Genomic DNA, 18,844 nt, shown 5'->3' on the forward strand with positions numbered 1-18,844 from the left:
TTAACTTCATTATTCAGAAGTGAAATTGGTCTGTATGATGCACACTGTAATAAGTCCTTATTTTGTTTTGGAAAAATGGTGATTAGTGCTTGGCAAAAAGTTTGAGGAAGAGTTTGGTTATCTCTGGCTTCTGTAAATGGTGCTAATAGTAGGAGGTCTAGCTGAGCGGAGAATTTCTTGTAAAATTCTGCAGGGTAGCCATCAGGGCCTTCTGCTTTCCCGCCTTGAAGTGACTTTATAGCATCTAGTAATTCTGATAACGCCAGAGGTTTATCAAGTTCCTCCACACTAAAAGTGTCTATTTGTGGTATTTTTAATGTATCCAGAAATGCATTAGATTGTGTATTGTCTTCTTTAAACTCAGTTGTATATAGGGATTTATAGTAGTCTCTAAAAGTGTGCATTATATTTTTTGTGGTCAACGATTTTATCTCCGTTCACGTTGGTGATTACTGAGATTGCGTTGCGCACTTCTTGCTTGTGAATTTGTTGAGCTAAAAGCTTAGCTTTCTCTCCATGTTCATAGTAATGATGTCTGGATTTATAAATTAGTTGTTCAGTTTTTTTAGTTGTCAGGAGGTTTAGTTCTGAATGCAGAGCCTGCCTCCTCCTATGTAGAGTCTCGCTTGGTAGTCTGGCATGTTCTTCATCTATTCTAGTAATTTTGCTTTTTATCTCTGCTACTTTCTTGGTTTCTAATTTATTTCTGAGGGAAAAATATGAGATAATCTGTCCTCTTAAGAAGGCCTTAAGAGTTTCCCAGAGTATTCCTGCAGAGATCTCTGAGGATGTATTTGTCTTTAGAAAGAATTTGATTTGTTTGGATATAAATTCTGTACAATTCTCATCTGCTAATAGAAGCGGGTTGAGAAGCCATCTGCGAGGTGAGTGTGTGGGGCTTAATAACTTTAGCTCCAAGATCATAGGTGCGTGGTCAGAAATAACAATAGCATCATATTTGCAAGATTTAATCATAGGCAAGAAGTTATTGTCTATAAAGAAATAATCAATCCTTGAGTAGCAATGATGTACTGGTGAGCAGAAAGAATATATTCTTGAGTTTGGGTTTAAAAACCTCAAGGGGTCTGATAAGTTGTGATCAGTTATAAACTTTGTAATTATCTTTGCGGTGTTGGATGCTGTTCACCCTGTGGAAGAAGTCCTATCTAAGAGTGGATTTAGAACACAAAGTCCCCAGCCATTATAATTTTATGAGTGTTCAGATTGGGAATGGATGGAAATAAATTTTGTATAAATTCCTTATCATCAATAATAGGTGCATAAACATTTATCAGGATCATTTTACAGTTAGATGAGTCTCCCATGACCATTACATATCTCCCTTCAGGATCCAATACTACAGCTGATGCTACAAATGATAATGTTCTATATATGAGAATTCCCACACCTCTAGTTTTCTTTGTAAAACTAGAATGGAACATTTGACCAGTCCAGTCTTTTTGATCCTTGCTTAGTAAATGGGTCTCCTGTAAAAATACTATTTTAGCGTTTAGACCTATTAGGTGAGAGAGTACTTTCTTTCTCTTTAATTCATGATTCAGGTTTTTAACATTCCAGCTCACAAAGTTAACTGTCCCATCATGGAGACACTGATTCTAAGTTTTTGATGTCATTTTATAGTCTTAACTGGAAGTGAGACAGTTTCTGCCTTAATTTCCTATTTCCTCTAGAGTTATTGCCATGCAGCCTATTATTATGTTGGCAGTTATAATTATAAAGATTAAAAGGATGGATTAGGTATAGATCAAGCCTGCTCTCTTTCTCTCCCCCCCTTAACCCACCACCCTCCCTTTTTGCCACCCTATGTGAGGCTAGAACCCACCCACTGTTTGATTTATGTTAGGTAGATTGCCCAGAGGGGACTGGGCGGTCTCATGGTCTGAAATCCCTGCAGATTTTTTTTTTTTTTCTCCAGCCGTCTGGAGTTTTTTTTTTTGTTTGTTTTTTCTGTCCACCCTGGCCATCGGACATTACTTATTCTATGTTAAATAGTGTTGACTTATGTTTGTTTTTTATTGTGTCTTCTATTTTTCTATTCTTCATTTTGTAAAGCACTTTGAGCTACATTTTTTTGTATGAAAATGTGCTATATAAATAAATGTTTTTGTTGTTTACACAGTCCCGGTCCTCTGACATACCCAGAGACAGAGCATGTCCAAAGCAAAACAAGCCCCCATGCAGCAGCATTTTAGGGTTAAAAAATAGAGATATATATTACCAATATAGTCTAAAAAATTGTGCACTTAAAATATATATAATCTTCAGCAATCTTAGTATATTAAGATAATACACCCGGATAATAAACCCGGGAAATGGTGTTAGAAATTTGTCCAGAATAAGCATAATAAGTCTTAATGCAATAATAATAATAACAATAAACCAAGGGTATGATGTTGAACAGTCTCGTTTAGGGTAGAGAGAAAATAATTAGAAAAAAAAAAAGTTATTAAGCACAATAAAACATAAACAGATAGCGCCCTAGTATTAATGAGTAATAATGAGAATATATGATGAAAAAAACCCCGTATTTTAAACAAATAGATCAGACAGTAGATTACTAATCTTTGCTATATCATTAACGGCCATGACTCACTATTATGTATCAGAATAGTCCCGGGATCAGCTTTTTTAATTCCTTTTCTGCTTCTTCCTTGCTAGCGAAGACATAGAATTGACCTTGCAATTCCACTTTCAGTTTGGCCGGATACAAGAGGCTGTATTTGACGTTGGCTTGCCGTAACCGCTGTTTAATATTGTAGAAGGCTGCGCGTTTAGTAGCTGTTGCTGGAGAGAAGTCAGGGAAGATATGAATGTGGTTGTTTTCATATATAATCTCTTGCTTGTTTCTGAGGAGTGCCATCACCTCTATCTTAAATGACAATCTTTCAAAGCAAATTATAAAAGATCTTGGTCGGGGTCTAACGGTATTTAATCTGCGTACGCAGTAAGCCGCTGCTATCTCAGAATCTGCTTTAAAGTCCTCCCCGATTATTTTAGAAAAAAGTTCAGCTGCAAATTTCACAGGGTTTGGACTTTCTCTATTCTCAGGCAGACCTTCAATTCTGACATTATTCCTTCTGCTTCCATCTTCCAAAGCAGCCAGTCTGTCTCTGAGTTTTTTGCATTCGGAGCTGACATTTACTGATTTTTCTTCTGCACTGGCAGCTAAATTTTCGGCTATTTCAATCTGAGTCGTGAATGTCTCCTTAGGATCCTCCAGTTGATCAGTAAGCGTGCTCAGTTTAACCGAGTTTTCCTGAATGTGCTCTTCAATTTTACACAGCTCCTGTCGCAGCTCCCGTTGCAGCCTTTCATTTTCCTGTTGCAGCTCCTGTCGCAGCCTTCATTTGCCTCTTGCAAATCCTGTTTCAGTTTTTTAATTTGCCTTTACCCTTGCCTTCTCATTTGCCTTCTTGGTTTTCTTTATATCTTGCATGAGCTCAGCGAACATCACCTTCAGTTCAGACAGTTCAATTGTACTTTCTTGTACCGCAGGTGAAGCGGCAGGCTCTACTGTAGCCGGTGTCCCCGCTGTTCCCAGCTCGCGTGGAGTAATTGAAACCGTGGACTGCAAGGCCTTTTCCAGTTTCAGGTGATCTTCTCCGATCGGCGAGCTATCAAGATCTGCACTCACAATTGTACATTCGCTCCCCTTTTCGCTCTCAGCCGACGATGATGTAGCGGACCGTGGTCCTGAGGAGTCTGTACTTTCACTCATCTGATCCAGGTCTGTCTCTGAAAGGCCATATCTTGAACTATAGCTTGCTGATCTTAGCTTGGGTGCAGCTTTAGTTTTCGATTCTTTCCGACCCCCTTTCTTGTTGGCCATGTTTATATATGCTTGCATATACTGTATCAATGCCCCTCGGGTTGAATAAATACAGGATATCTCAGGATAATAAGCAGATAATATGAAAAATAAGACCGCTGCTAGCGGAGCTCCACTTCAGACGTCCATCTCTCGCATTGGACGAGACCAAAAAAAGATTCTGTTAGACTTCTTAATGGCTTCTGAACACTGTCTGGCACTTGACAGAGTCGAGTCCACCACGACTCCTAAATCCTTCTCATAAGGTGTACTTTGGATTTTCAGACCTCCCCAGCATTACACCTTGTGTACATAGGAGAGTGAAATACCTTATAAAAGACTTACTGATAGGACTGGGAACTCTTAAAAATAATAATCATGGCACTTTAATGGGTTGTGTGGTTCCTCATAGACCACTGCTCTACCAAGAAACATTTCATCCATTTGCATATGAAGTGGGCTCTTTAGGCTTTAAAAAGGCCTCTGTGAGTCCAAAACAGAACATTAGGCTACCTAGCAGGACACTGAGAGGTCAAGAAAACCTGAACTGAGACTGTGGTTACTGGATGAAGGGAGAGACCTTTTAAAATCAGGAAGACATTGGGATTCCACATATCTACTTCAATTATTTATAATTAGTAATAGAGCTTGCATGATAGATATATAGAGTGGAAAGGCACTATAACATAGATAGATAGATAGATAGATAGATAGATAGATAGATAGATAGATAGATAGATAGATAGATAGATAGATAGATAGATAGATAGATAGATAGATGTTTATTTGTCTAAATGAGATTTGGCTTTTTGCAGAAGTTCTTTAAATAAATAATTTATGGATCTAAGAAGCAAGTTCTTTCTGGAACCTTTGTGTGGATTTGGAAACTAAAAATGGTTTTCCTATACAGAGTCACTCGGAAAAAACATTTTGGCACCTTTATTTTTAAGCATAGGACTACAGTTCATATATAAATACATAAATGTCAGTTGTGAAATATTCATGGTTTTTCCTTGCATTTTGTGAGAAATTCTTCTCTGTATTATTATTATGTTTTTTTTGAAGCTAGATTTGCATACTATGGAAATATAGTTGTTAAAAGGTCATTATTATTATAATTATTAATATTTTTGTTGTTGAAGATTTCACATTTGTATTCTTTTAAATATTGATATGATTTATTTGGGGACAACTGTAATTAAAATGCATTAAACGTAAAAGGCTAATTTTGGAGTGGGGGAGATTGGGATTTCACAATTCCTCTTTCTCTTTTAAAATGCTGCTGGTACATTCATGATTATCAATATGTATGTGTGGGTGAGGGTTTATCTTTTATGTAATGGTTGGTTATTCTTGCAGTTTTGTGCTGTGTACATACGGTATATTTGAACTGCTTCTTTTACTCTTCCTTGTACAGCACTTTGGTTCAGTTCTGGCTGCTGCTGTAAATGTGCTTTAAAAATAAAAATGGCCTTGCCCTGCTTTATAAAACATTATTTTAATACATAACACTAAGAAGTGCAGATCTGAGACAATGGACTGCAAAGATGGATTTGGTTTGCAACATTTATTACAAAAAAGTTAAAGAATATATAAAATAAAGAACAAGAATTGTAGGTTGTAACTGAACAATGACGGACACGTATGTTTGTTACATTTTCTCACAAAACACAGTAATTTTCCTTTTTTCACATTATCTAAAAACAGACATGTCTCCCATATGTGAAAAAAGGATGATGAAGGGTCTAAAGACTGTCACATATGTGCGAGTTGGAGGTAGTCAAAGAGCCTAAAATTGAGTGAAATCTCGCGAGACAAGGGAATATCACGTGGTACTTACCTGAATTTCTTTCTACCTGCAGAAAACTGGAAGAAAAATAAAATCTCTCCATTTCTGGCTTCAAAAAGGCCGCAATTACGTCATTTCCGGTTCACTCCAATGATGTCACTTCCGGTTCCACAATCCATTACTTCTGTCAACTCCTGATGACGCTGGTTCCATGTTCCCGCCTCCAATCGTCACTTCCTGCCAACCATTTCCTCTCCCATCATACATTCTGTTATATAAACGCCATCTTGTCTACAGCAATTCATTCATTTTGTACTGCAAAGTCATTCTGAATCGCTTCTTTATTTCAATTGTCTGGACGACAATATATGTGGATGATCCCCAAACCTTTTTCTATTTTGTGAAGACTCTTCTTTATCACAATTGGCGTAGCCGACAGGATCTTTGTTCAACATGTCGGAAGAACCAGACCTCAACACGGTATTGAATACGATCATGGGCGATCTCCAGACCCTGAAAATCCATATGGGAGAAACCAGGACTTAATTGGCAGAAGCCGAGGCTCGTTCTCTTGCTGGTGTACGAACGGAGGTGGCTCGGTTACAGCTGATTCAGTTGATCACCTTAACTGAATCGGATGATATTGAAACGTACTTTTTGATTTTTGAGCGTACCACTAAGCGGAACGTTTTGCCGAGGTCGGAATGGGCATACCAACTGGCTCCCTATTTGAAGGGGACAGTGCAGAGAGCCTACTACAACTTAACTGAGGAGCAGGCTGCCGATTATGATGCTCTGAAGTTAGAGGTGTTTAAGCGCTACGGTGTGTCACCGGAACAACAGGCGAGAGAGTGGAGGGAGTGGCAATTTGACCCCGAAAGGCCATTAAGAACTCAGGGCTTTGAAGTCTGGGGAAAGGTATGTCGCTGGCTACGGCCCGACATCAACACCTCACACAAGATGGCTGAACTCCTAGCGTGCGAGATGTTCGTACATGCCATCCCTGACCACATCGCCCAGCAAGTCCGTAAACACATCTTCGAGGACATGGACACCTTGATTAAAATAGCGGAGCATCATTGGGCGGCCTGTAAATCGGGGTGGTCGGAACGGACCAACTGATACGTGGGGCAGTCCCTGAGCCCCACTGACAAACTCCTGAACCTGCCGTTCGTAGAAGGGACAGACTAGCTGGTCTTCCTCGCTGTTACAAGTGTGGGGAGATCGGACACCTGTCCCCGAACTGTGCTTACGAGCCTATGGATTGCTCAGTAATAAAGGGAGAAAGGTATTGTGCCACAGTGACTAACCCTTTGTCTCTTCCATATACAGGTGCAGTTATTATAAATGGCAGGAAGGTAAGGGCAATGTTTGACTCCGGGAGCAACAATGGAAATGTTACGTATCACCGCAACAGTGGACTAAACTAAAAACTAGTCCAAAGTGTATCCATGGGGACATCAAATATTAAAAAACAGCCAGATGTGTGGTATCGGTGAATCATAAAATAACTAGTATGGCCATGGCTGTATTACCCGATCCCCCTTTTCCAGTCATATTAGGAAGGGATTGGAATAAAATTAACAGCGGTAATAACGTAATTGCACCTAATAAGTATTTGGGCTTAGTAATGGAGAATACAGCTCCGATTGCCTCCACGCCGTGTCCCACAGTAGCACGGACCCACACGGGTACCGAATGCGAAAATTTCGATGTCCCATCATCCTCTGCAGCAGCTGATATAGTTGACGTAGAAGACGTGGAGACAGTAACCCCTCCCATTGAACTCGAAAGAGATCCTATACAAGATTTTACGGCACAATTCCTTTTAACACCATCATCATTCAAAAGAGAACAATGGAATGATGATTCTTTAAAAAATGCTAGAAATGCAGTAGTATCTATCGAGGGTTATACAACCCTAGATCCCATGCCACCGATGCCGTTCTTTGTTATTAAAAGCGATCTATTATATAGAGTGGCAGAACATGGGGGTGAAGTGCCAGCTTTGTTGTTAATCCCACATACTTTTCGACAAAAGGTGTGTGAGTTGGCACATGCTCACCTTCTGGGAGCCCATTTAGGCTCCGATAAGACTTTGGAGAGAATAAAGCTCCGATTTTATTGGCCGGGAGTTAATGAGGAGGTCCGGCGATTTTGCACTTCATGTCCCGAGTGTCAACTTCGCCAGATTCCAAAAAGGACTAAAGCTCCTCTCGTTCCCCTTCCCCTTATTGATATCCCGTTTGAACGAGTTGGAATCGATCTCGTTGGACCATTAGAACCCTCGGTAAAAGGCTTCAAATATATTTTAGTCCTAGTAGACTATGCTACTCGCTTTCCAGAAGCTGTTCATTTGCGCTCGGCTAATTCAAAAAATATCACACGGGAATTGGTAGGGATATTCGCTCGTGTCGAGATCCCCAAGGAGGTCTTAACAGATCAAGGGACTCCTTTCACTTCAGAAACGTTCAGGGAAGTGGTCAAATTACTCAGGATAAAGCATCTGAAAACATCGGTTTATCATCCCCAAACTGATGGGCTAGTAGAACTTTTTAATCAGACATTAAAACAGATGTTACGCAAGGTAGTTAACGGTAATGGAAGAAACTGGGATCAGTTGCTTCCTCTTGTTTTGTTTGCCTATCGGGAAGTTCCTCAAACCTCAACAGGGTTTTCTCTATTTGAATTATTAAATGGAAGACAACCCAGGGGGCTTTTGGACATGCTAAAAGAAGGATGGGAGGAGGAGGTACTCCCTACTTCAAATATTCTTGAATATATCGCACAATTAAGTGATAGGCTAGAGAAGATTAGACCTATTCTAAAGGAGAATTTAGAAAAAGTGCAAGCAGCGCAGTCACATTATTATAATGGAAACACCACCATTCGGGAATTTGTCCCGGGTGATCGTGTTATGGTATTAATCCCAACCTCCCATTCTAAATTGCTAGCACATTGGCAAGGACCTTATGAGATTAAAGAAAGGAAATGACTCGTCGACTATTTAGTTAAACAACCTAATCGTCGACCGAGCGAAAGAGTATACCATATCAACTTGCTGAAACCGTGGAAGGAAAGGGAACCCGATCCCTCCTCCAGACAGCCCAGTTCACTTTTTATGCCCTGTGCCAACCATAATTTTGGTTTCCGATTTGACACCCGAACAGCGACAAGATCTCGAAACCGCTATCTTGTCTGTACCTAAGGTTGTGGATGAAATACCTGGACGTACTGCATTAATTGCGCACGATATTATTACAGACCCTGGAGTGATTGTCAGGGAAAGACCCTATAGGATCCCGGAGGAAAAGAAAGCAGAAGTAGAGTTGGAAATTAGACGAATGCGGGATTTAGGGATTATCAAAGAAAGCTATAGCCCTTGGTCTAGTCCAATTGTCTTAGTTTCTAAGCCCGATGGGTCATGGAGGTTCTGTAATGACTTTCGACAACTCAATCAGGTCTCTAAATTTGATGCGTATCTGATGCCACGAGTGGATGATCTACTCGATCGACTAGGAAACGCTCAATTCCTAACTACCATTGACATGACAAAAGGGTATTGGCAAATTCCCTTAACGGATTCTGCTAAAGAAAAAAGCGCATTTAGTACACCCAGTGGACACTGTCAATACAGGGTCCTTCCTTTTGGTTTGCACGGGGCGCCAGCTGCTTTCCAACGTCTGGTAGACACACTGCTAGGGCCCCACAATTCCTATTGTACCGCCTACCTAGATGACATCGTCATCTATTCCAGCATATGGAAGGATCATGTATGGCAGGTGCAAACGGTACTCTCCATGCTGGCGTCAGCAGGGCTTCGTATTAATCCAAGGAAATGTTTCTTTGGATTAAAAGAAGCCAAATATTTAGGCTACCTAGTGTGGGGTGGGAGGGTGGCCGTTAAACCACAATGTCTTAAAATTGATGCCATCATAAATTGGCCCCGTCCGATAAATAAGCGGCAAGTACAAGTATTTTTGGGATTGGCTGGTTACTATCACCATTTTGTACCGCATTTCTCTGAAATTGCTACGCCCTTATCTAATTTGACAAAGAAACTGGCACCTTTAAAAGTGGTATGGGATGAATTGGTAGATAAGGCATTCTGTGACTTAAAATTGGCCCTTACGTCAGCACCTTTATTGAAACCTCCTGACGTTTCTATTCCTTTTATTCTCCAGACTGATGCATCGGCCACAGGATTGGGTGCCGTGCTGAGCCAATGTGTCGAAGGTGCTGAACACCCCGTTATGTATCTGAGCCGGAAACTGCTGGACCGAGAGACTAAGTATGCTGCAGTGGAACGCGAAGCCTTGGTGATTAAGTGGGCTATCACATCTTTGAGGTACTACCTATTGGGGCGGGAATTTACTCTGGTGATGGACCATGCCGCTTTACAGTGAATGTCCCTTCATCGGGAGTTGAATCCTCGCTTCACTAGGTGGTTTTTAGATCTTCAACCATATCGTTTTAGTGTTACTAATTGTAGAGGTTCCTTGCAGGCCAACGCAGATGCTCTCTCCCGTGTCCATGATCTCTCGGTGCAGGTCGTCTGTCCTGATGGGTCTGGGCTGAGAGGGGGGTCATGTCACACACGTGCGAGTTGGAGGCAGTCAAAGAGCCTAAAAGTGAGTGAAATCTCGCGAGACAAGGGAATATCATGTGGTACTTACCTGAATCTCTTTCTACCTGCAGAAAACTGGAAGAAAAATAAAATCTCTCCATTTCTGGCTTCAAAAAGGCCGCAATGACGTCACTTCCGGTCCACTCCAGTAATGTCACTTCCAGTTCCACAATCCATTACTTCTGTCTACTCCTGATGACGCTGGTTCCGTGTTCCCGCCTCCAATCGTCACTACCTGCCAGCCATTTCCTCTCCCATCATACATTCTGTTATATAAATGCTGTCTTGTCTACAGTAATTCATTGATTTTGTACTGCAAAGTCATTCGGAATCGCTTCTTTATTTCAATTGTCTGGACGACAATATATGGGAATGATCCCCAGACCTTTTTCTATTTTGTGAAGACTCTTCTTTATCACAAGACATATTTCTTCTCTTCTTCTGGAAATTCAGATAACAAATCAAATTTCTGAAGGGCTTCCTTAATGTCATCTTTGACAGTAAAGAAGGGAGTGAGACTCGCCGCCTGAACACAGAAATGTTTTCAGCACACCACTTCTCTTCCTCAGTAAGATGCTGAAGGATTCTGTGTTGCTGTAATATGTTTTATTAAATAATAATAATAATAATAATAAAAGGTCATTATAAAACGTATAGCCTTTTCCTCCACATTTACAAGGAATGTAAGGAAAGTAAAAAAATAATGTATAGTATATTCTGAATTTGTTATACATTATTAACATTACTGCTTTTGATTGCAGATTCTACAAGTCTTCAATGTTTCTTACCATACACTATTATTAACACAGCACACAATGCATTTAAAATGTTTTAAGGCTGTTAAGAGTTGTACTAATACTCTAGTTTCTCAGAAGACGTAAAACAGGCGTTTAGTCTTTTGGACTTTGACTCCTACTGGTTTACGATTAACAGTCGGCATCTGAGACAAGCATGAAGTCTTTTTATACATTTTATTCACTATACCATAGGCATTGTAAGCCAGCATCAACAAAATGGTATTCATCTTTCTTAATGAAGTTTATAAAATGATGTGTCTGTACCTGCTCATCGATGCCCTGTGCTGGATGTTGGAGAAGGGAGGCTGACGTTTTTTTCTAAAAGTAAAGATCAGAAATCTGAAGAACGCAGTGCTATGGAATACCAAGACATTTTTCTTCATTTCAGAGGTAGTGCAAGTCTTTACTCATCTTCTGTCTTCTCATTAATGGCTCAATAAAGTCTAAACCTGAAAACAGAGAAAATAATATTTACCTAAGGAAATGATAAAAAAGAACCAAAAGAATAAGCACAATAAATGACCCTGTCCTGGCTGTCCATTATTTCTATACCTTCTAATTTTTTCTTTGATTCTTGACCTTCATTTAGAAAGGCGTTTGCTCACTCAGTCCGATGTCAGCAGTTACTTCAGTGATTTCAAAAAGAAGCACTAAGTTTAGAATGGTAAGCATTTTGACTATTTGTCTTTGATTTACAATATGGCTAAGTATATTTGCCACATTAGCGCAGAACTAAATTAAAGTTATTAAAGGAAATTTAAATTTCATTTACCCCTTGGTGCTGGAGTTCTCAAGTAACATTCCACACCAGCACACAAAGTCAGCATGTCATTCTAAAGAGCACTGAGCAGAGTCACGTTGTTAAAAGGAGTTTAATGTTACAAAAATATTTATGCAAACCATTATAAACATTCATTTTAAATATCTGGATTTTGAAAGGTAGGCGTTTGTGGAACATCAAAACCACTATGGACAGTATGCTGAAATTAAAAAAAAAATTACAAATAAAATAAAATAAACATAACAGAAAATATCCAACACAAATTGTAGAAGGTGACAAAAATGGGAACCAACAACCAGATATAATCCTCCCTCTACAAATACTACAATGAAAGAAGAGAGGACTAAAGTTGAGACACACCTCATTAAAAGTGAAGGGGGCCTTGAGGATGAAATACAGAGTCACCACAAAATGGTTCTTTGGAAACCCGGACACAACATTAAATACAGACAGACACACAAAAAAAGTTACAATATGAAATGGTCATACCATCAACATGACAATTCCACAGTCATGGCTATTCATCTGACTTGAAAGGCCCTAATACAAGGGGTAAAAAAAATAATCAAAGACAAATATTAAATACTGACATACAGTAAACTGTTCACAATGACTTTTAAACAAAAACAGCAATGGAAATGGCCACTGGTGACACACCCTGTGTTTCATCTGTAAATAGTAAAACCTGCCAACCAACGGAAAATGCAGGATTAGCTCAGCTTCTTAAACTACATTTTAAAAAGTTCCAGTTCAGAAATCTGAATGTCAGTATTGTTTGACAATGTGGCCTTCATGACACAGGATGCTGTAGTCTTTTTGCTTTTTACAAAGAAGGCACATGGATTCGTTTTGATATTTAATCAATGTAATCAAAGCTGGTTTTATATTCTCTGTCTTTGTGGAGAAATGTGACTGTGGAAATCAAGACAAAAATAATATGTAATACTAATTTGGCAGAAAGCGCTAACGTGCTTTTTATAAATAGCTAACTTAACTACAGAAAAATCAAGTTAAATAAGATATTTAACAAACGTTAATGACGACGATAAACATAAATACCTTTCATATTGTACACTAACATTGCAGATTCTTTACATAACATCTCATAAATAAGTGAAAAAGTTAATATAGGCTAAATAATATGGCAAATATTAAAAAGAAATAATACAAGAGGTAAAAAATAATTAAAATGATATGTTTAAAAATAGGATATGTCAGTAATGATGATAAACAGAGAACACTTGGACTCGCTATACAGGATATAATTGTACATCTCATTAGTTTGTTTAATGGATCTAAAGTTTCTTTAAATATACTGAGCTTTTTATTCTGTGAGTCCATACCTGGTTCTGTTGTGCCATTGTTCCGTGTTGGCAAAATGTTTTCAGCTCCTTTTCTTTTTCAAATTGGAAAAACTGTACAGCAGCTCTTCTTCTCTTTCTATGGACTGTGTGCGTTTGTGGGGCGGACTGTGGAAGGCCAAGTCTGTGACCTGCAGCCAGACCTTTCTCATTGTAGCAACAACTAGTGATGGACGGAGTGAAGCCTCACGAAGCATCAAAACGTTTGAAGAAATTGTGTCGGAAATCGTATCTAAGCTTCGAAGAATTTGACACTCACCTCTCTAGTGACCCCTCCTGGCCATTTTCATTAATGTTACACAAACTCATGATGCACTTCAATGACGTCTGCTACAACTCTTATTGCTTTTATTTTTTCGCTGCTACAGACTGACAATGAAGAGAAGGGTTCGTCAATAGCTTCTAGTGTCTGATGTCTAAAAAAAAAAATATATATATATATATATATATATATATATATATATATATATACTAGCAAAATACCCCCGCTTCGCAGTGGAGAAGTAGTGTGGAAAAGAAGTAATGAAAAAGAAAAGGGAACATTTTGAAAATAACATAACATGATTGTCAATGTAATTGTTTTGTCACTGTTGTGAGTGTTATGAATGTTGCTGTCATCAAGGATTTGATTATCATTATTTCTTTCAATCAGGCTCGTATTTGTAGGATGTGTTGTGTTCAAGTTACATTCCCTGTTTGTCAATCGTTGTAAAGATAAGAGGTTTCTTTCATCGATTCGTTTCTTACTGCATCAATAAACAGCTCGTCTTCCTCTTTATCTGAGACGTGACACACTGCATGCACATTTTTTTACACTGTCTTCCTTTAGCAGGACATTGACTTTTTCCACCGTGTGCTTTGTTTCCGGAGTAGCTGCACTTATGAATATGCTTGTATTTATCAGACGCTTCATATTTTTTTGCTGCCTTCTCAATTGTGTAATTCGGTTTTGGTTCAGCACTCTTTGGAACTGTTGCTTTTTGTCTGTGCACTGCGTCAGTTTACGTGAGCCGCTCGGTGTACATGCATCGAAGTTTCCCAGCTGTGCTGGTGCCATCTCGTGCGATGTCCACGGCTGTCTTTAATGTTAGCTAAGACCCGGCACTTAAAAGTTTCTCTCGCAGTTTCGCTGAGTTTGTGTCAAACAACACCCTGACCATCTCATCTTCCTCTGCATAAGCACAGTCCTTCACCCGTGAATATTTAGCGGCAGTGTTTCTATTGGATTGCTGCTGACGGACGGCCTTATATGGGCAGGCACTAAATTATGTGGGAGGCGTAACTCCAACTCCCACGAGCATTGAACAGAAGTCTATTATAGTATATGGATGAAAAAATAGTTTCCAGTTATGACCATTACGCGTAGAATTTCAAAATTAAACCTGCCCAACATTGGTAAGTAAGCTGTAAGGAATGAGCCTGCCAAATTTCAGCCTTCTACCTACACGGGAAGCTGGAGAATTAGTGATGAGTGAGTGAGTGAGTGTGTGAGTGAATGAGTGAGTGAGTGAGTGAGTGAGTGAGTGAGTGAGTGAATGAGTGAGTCACTGAGGGCTTTGCCTTTTATTAGTATATATATATATATATATATATATATTTATATATATATATATATATATATATATACATATATTTTGTGGAGGACTGCCGGCTTCCCATGCCGGTCCGCACCCCCAGGCCGCCAGGAGGAGCTCTCCCAACAGCAGGATCGTGCCCCGAGTTCCAGCAGGGCCTTATGGACTATGTAGTGTTTTTACACAGCCCTGCTGGATACCTTGGGGACCACCAGGAGTCGCTGTAGGGGGGCTCATGGGCTCTTGTATGCCCTATAACCCGGGAGTACGTCATGGTCATGTGACAGGAAGGAACGACGCGTGCTCCCGGGTTGAAGAAAAGGACTGTTTGCCCTGACCTGGAAGGAATAAGGAACTGTGGACTGTTGGGATGGGAACACCTCCGGGTCAGGGGCTATAAAAGGACGGTGCCTCAGTACAGACATTGAGCTGAGCTGGGAGGTAGAGGAGCAAGTGTCTGGGCGAGGAGGAGGGTTTGATTATTGTTATTATTCTATTGGTGTTTGAGTAGTGTGGAGGGTGCTTGGTGCACTGAAGAACAAAATATAAAGGTCGTGGACTTTTACCTGGTGTCTGGAGTTGTACCTGAGGGTTCAAGGGTGCACTACTGCCCCCTACTGCCACAATATATATATATACTAGCAAAATACCCGCGCTTCGCAGCGGAGAAGTAGTGTGTTAAAGAAGCAATGAAAAAGAAAAGAAAACATTTTGAAAATAACATAACATGATTGTCAATGTAATTGTTTTGTCACTTTTATGAGTGATCAGTGTTGCTGTCATATATATATATATATATATATATATATATATATATATATATTTACACACACACATAAACATATATATATATACAAATCTATACATATACACATATATATACACACACACATATATACACACAAATACATATATATATATATATATACATACATACACACACACATATATAAACATATATATATACATATACATACATATCTACATATATACACACACAGCTATTTCGTATCAGTGCAATACGCTGCTTGTTTAAACGGATAACTCCGCTCTTACGTGCAAGTCTGCGTGGATATTATGAACTATCGTATTTGTTCAAGTTCTATTTAAATTTTAAATAGAAGGAATTTTTATTTAGTCGACAGAAATATCTGTGGTAGGAATGGTAAAAACAGACAGGAATATTATTCCTGAATAAATCAACTCAAACCTTAAACAACTTATAATATTTTGCTCTCCATAAAAATATATCCTGTCTAAATTATACAAGTTAGAAATAAAGTAAACGTTAAAAGAACAAACATTCAAATTTCTTTACTCTTATGTAATTTTATATAAAAAATAAACTTGGATTTTAAATATCCCAAAAGATTTTGCTCTCCATAAAAATATATCCTGTCAAAATTATACAAATTCAAATATGAACATGCTGCATAACAAAACCTGGAAATATAAATAAAATGTGTTCCTTTCAGCAATAACAAATCAAATCATTCAGTTGTCTTTGCTCATATGTCATTTTAGAGCTGGACGCCTGGCATCTTTTTGGCAACAGGTTCGTTTCTGTTTGGTGTGAGGTTCTGTGTTGTGGAGATTCTCAGGATGGATTGCAGGTGCTCATCAGTGAGGCGACTCCTGTGTGCTGTTTTGTTAGTCTTCATCACTGAGAAGAGCTTCTCACACAGATATGTGCTACCAAACATGCACAAGGTTCGAGCCGCATGTAGACGGACTTTTTTTGTTCTTCAAAGTCACCAAAGCGCCGTGCAAACTCAGTGCGCTCAGTTTATCAGCAAAGTGCATATTTTGGGAACACCGTAGTGACGACTTGGTTCAACATTACTTGGCAACAGGAAAGTGGGGCAAATTGCACTGGTGCATTTGTGTCTCCCATAAAAGCAGCTTCACTTGAAATCACTTTGTGATTGTGCACGGTAAAACGTCCGCTGAAGTGTCAGATTCTTATTTAATTCTTCTGCTTTCTGTATCTTCTGCATTGCATTCAGGTCTTTCAGGTTATCTTGATGTTTTGTCTCATAGTGCCGTCTTAGATTAAATTCTGTAATTACAGCCACATTAGCTCCACAAATGAGACAAACGGGTTCAGTAAACATATACTCAGCCTCCCATCGGTTTTTAAAGGCTCTATTTTCAGAATTTTTCTCTTCAGCATCGTGTGAGCTAGCTTCGCAATAACTTGCAGCATCATAAGCTACACTTGATTAACGCGGTAAGTGTTCGGCAAGGCTGCTGAAGCGCTGCATTATGGGATCTGTAGTTTATTGTGTTACCAGCGCTTCATATACCGGGCCATTAATAACAATAATACAGTATATAAAATGATCTCGGGCGGATATAATTACGCCCGGGCGGATGTGGTATGCCCTTGAGTTTGACAAAATGGACTAAATAGAACTTGAAAAGATATATTTTTCAAATGTGATCGCAATTCAGATAGAGTTGACGCGCACTACAGCCTGAATGCCTCAATAAGTCATCCTCCCCTCGCTCTTACTTTTTTACAGTTTATCTAATGAATACACTGAGTATGGCTTTACCAAAACAATCATTGATGGCGAATAAAGTATCCATTATTCGAGTATGTAGATCGGGATATATATATATACATATATATATACCCGCGTATCGCAGCGGAGACGTAGTGTGTTAATTTTCAAGCGGGGTCATTTTTGCTAAATCGCTTGTAATTCGACCTCTCCAAATTAGAATCATTGCTGTTATTGAACTATCTGGAGTATAAACACATGTTTGGTCTCTTTGTAAAGGTAACATTCTCAAGTTTCACCCTTAGTAGTCAGAATCACTGTAGGTGTGACTGATCAAAAGTTATGCACATTAGAACTCACAAAAAAAACGAATTTTTTTGTTCTCGCCTTAGTTTTTTTATGAAAATAAAGGAAAATAAAGCTGCAGTAGTTAGGTGAGGACAGAAACACACTATGTACAAACAGAATAACTTGTTGACTACTCACATTTCAAATTTAAAAAGAATACCTGTGAAAATGACATTTTTACACCAGTTTTTATGTGAGCATGCCCAGGTGCTTTTTAGAGGGACCATTATCCACATTTGGAACGTATGTTAAAAGTGTAATAACTTTTGAATGCTTCAACCCACAGATATCAATGAGGGCTCTACTGAAAGCTTAAACCTAAAGGAATCTATATCTACACACAGTGTCACTCTATTAGTTATAAAAATAATAAAAACAATAAAAAATACACATTTCTATGTAAAAATAGTCAATACACGTCTTATGGGCCAAAAATATTATTATATTTTTTATTTTTTACTTTTTTTTTTATAAAATGCACAAAAACTATATACATTTCTTTTACAAACTGTTACAACACAGCTCGGCGTTTTTCCATGTGCCACTTGATGGCAGCAATCACTAGCAAGCAGAAAGCACAAGGGCGTGGCACATGTCGCTCTCTGCCATTAGACGTCACCTGGGCCGGTTGAATACTTTCACGCCGCGTACATGCATCTATTATTTAATCGAGCATTTATTTACGTTTATCGGTACGTTTATTCATATTTAAAATGTGAAAAATCTTGGCGAAATCACAATAAACAACCACGCACCAACTCTGCAGACTGGCACAAATGCCACCTTCGTGCAGCTCCGATCGCTTTGTTTACAAGTTAGCATGGCAAGTTACATATCAAAATGCTCGGCTGCTCATTGGCTGTAAGTTTTGAGTGTCAGTCACAGTGTACAATCAAACTGGTAGATTCTACCAGAGTTTCGAGTTTTACGTCATCCTTCAAGCTGTCTGTGACACTGTCTGTGGCTATACGAGGTGCCAGTCAACCCCAGACCCGTCGTAATTGGCCAACTTAGGTGTCGATCAGAAGCTAACACTTCCATGTTTCATGCGGTAGCAAGGTTATCGCCGACAGAAACAAATTACGTCTGATATGATCAATAGAAATGAAAAAAAATTATGTAGCTAGTCTCAAATTATGAAACGTTTTCTGGAGTTTTTGGCCCTTTGAGGATATATTGTGTGTTTTTGACCTAATCCTTTTACTGGATTATATTCGCTGGAGCCTTACGG

General features: G+C 39.0%; 1 protein-coding gene across 1 annotated transcript in view; it reads right to left on the reverse strand.

Annotated features, from left to right (window-relative positions):
* LOC120533526 (zinc finger protein 664-like) overlaps nucleotides 1-18,844 on the reverse strand; it is a 210,087-nt gene that overhangs the window by 29,363 nt on the left and 161,880 nt on the right. The window lies entirely within an intron of this gene.

The sequence above is a fragment of the Polypterus senegalus genome, chromosome 8 (assembly GCF_016835505.1).
Source record: "Polypterus senegalus isolate Bchr_013 chromosome 8, ASM1683550v1, whole genome shotgun sequence".
NCBI lineage: Eukaryota > Metazoa > Chordata > Cladistia > Polypteriformes > Polypteridae > Polypterus > Polypterus senegalus.